We start from the raw sequence: 1,501 nt of genomic DNA on the forward strand, positions 1-1,501 counted from the left end.
ATAATGAATGTTATTCACCTTCAAATACTGCAGCGCTTACCTAACATGCATAGTATCAACAAACTGATACTCATAGTGGCCTTTGTATGTCAGCGCTTTAATTTAACACGCAACAAAGACCCTTCCATGTTAGAACGAGGCAGCAGATTGGTCACCAGGTCACTGGTCCATGTACTCCATTTTGCCCCCCTTTGGGCAATGCTAATGGCCTTACTAACAGCCCTGAAAAAAAAAACAGTTCCCATCACCCACAATCTTCTCTGTCTTACAAGGAGTCCCTAAAGGACCAACAGCAGAAGATGCAGCATCATTGCACAACTGTCCATTCAGGAGGGGGTGGTGGTGGAGCAGGAACCTTTCCCTTCACAATCAACAATCCTTGGCTTAGGAGACACCGGATGCTGCATCTGTGCTGCAGGTGGTGGTGTCTCTAGTTGAAGGTTGGCTGCAGTCCACATCAACTGCACAAGAATTGGCATCCCCACATTGTCAATGAGGTGAACCTGCAAAAACAATGAGAAAATAACAGATTATTACCTTTATTGTTACCTATAATGAAGCACTTCCCATATGAATATAAACATATTTTACTTACACCATCAGGGCACCACAGCTCAGGATAGTCCAGAGGGAAGTGGTTTGTTTGGTGGTAATACTCGACTCCTGAACAAAAACAAATCAGTTAGACCGTTTCAATAGTTATTACAATAATAAAATAAATTTCAAATAAACACATTCTCTCATTAAGACATAATAGTTATATTAATATAAATAAATTGCACACAGTTGTATAATAATTATACCAAGACGTGCTGCCACACATTGGAATTCCTGTCGGAGCAACTCCTGATAGTCAGCTTGGATTGTCAAGTGCGGCACAAAATCAACCACAAATACCTGCAGAAAACAATCGGCCATCATTACAAAAGTATATTGCACCTACAGATGTTGCTTATATTGAAATAAATAAATAAATGAATAGCTACCTTTGGCCATTTACTTCAAACAGTTATCAGGTACTGTGCAAAAGCTGCTCCTGCCTCATCAACTGTCCTACTGGCTGTCAGGTTGTTCCCAGGAGCTTTGACAGACAGCATCAGGAATCAGAAGACTCACAAAAAGCACAACTTCAGTCCTGAGCACATCAGCACATGCTCCTGGTGTGGACATGACGCCAAAGGACAGGAAACCCCCTGGCATGTTCACAATACCATCTGCAATGGATCGCAAATGGGAGTCCCCTACAAGAAGAACAATCTGCAACAAAGGGAGAAACATTTCTGTTAGCCTGAGAACAAAAAACCCTAACCCAAATGCCCAAAAGCCATTGCTCCGGTTTGTGGTGCCAGCCACTGCCACGACATGTTTTTTGTTTCACAAAATTCTAGCTTAAAAAAAAAAACACATCCTGACTGTACTGAGGTGTAACAACAACAAGTCTGTTGTTGCTCCATCCTCCTCTTCCCTGCCTGGGAGCGACGGTAACCCTTACCACGTGGCA

At 42.5% G+C, this 1,501-nt stretch overlaps 1 long non-coding RNA gene across 1 annotated transcript; it reads right to left on the bottom strand.

Moving 5' to 3' along the window:
• Positions 1–333: 333 nt before the first annotated feature.
• Positions 334–1,104, bottom strand: LOC121191765. The gene is made up of 4 exons (XR_005895136.1): positions 987–1,104; positions 804–897; positions 596–663; positions 334–503 (listed from the first exon to the last, which is right to left on the bottom strand). It is a non-coding gene; the product is annotated as an uncharacterized LOC121191765 (long non-coding RNA).
• Positions 1,105–1,501: the final 397 nt, after the last annotated feature.

Source organism: Toxotes jaculatrix, chromosome 13 (genome assembly GCF_017976425.1).
Source record: "Toxotes jaculatrix isolate fToxJac2 chromosome 13, fToxJac2.pri, whole genome shotgun sequence".
Lineage (NCBI taxonomy): Eukaryota > Metazoa > Chordata > Actinopteri > Toxotidae > Toxotes > Toxotes jaculatrix.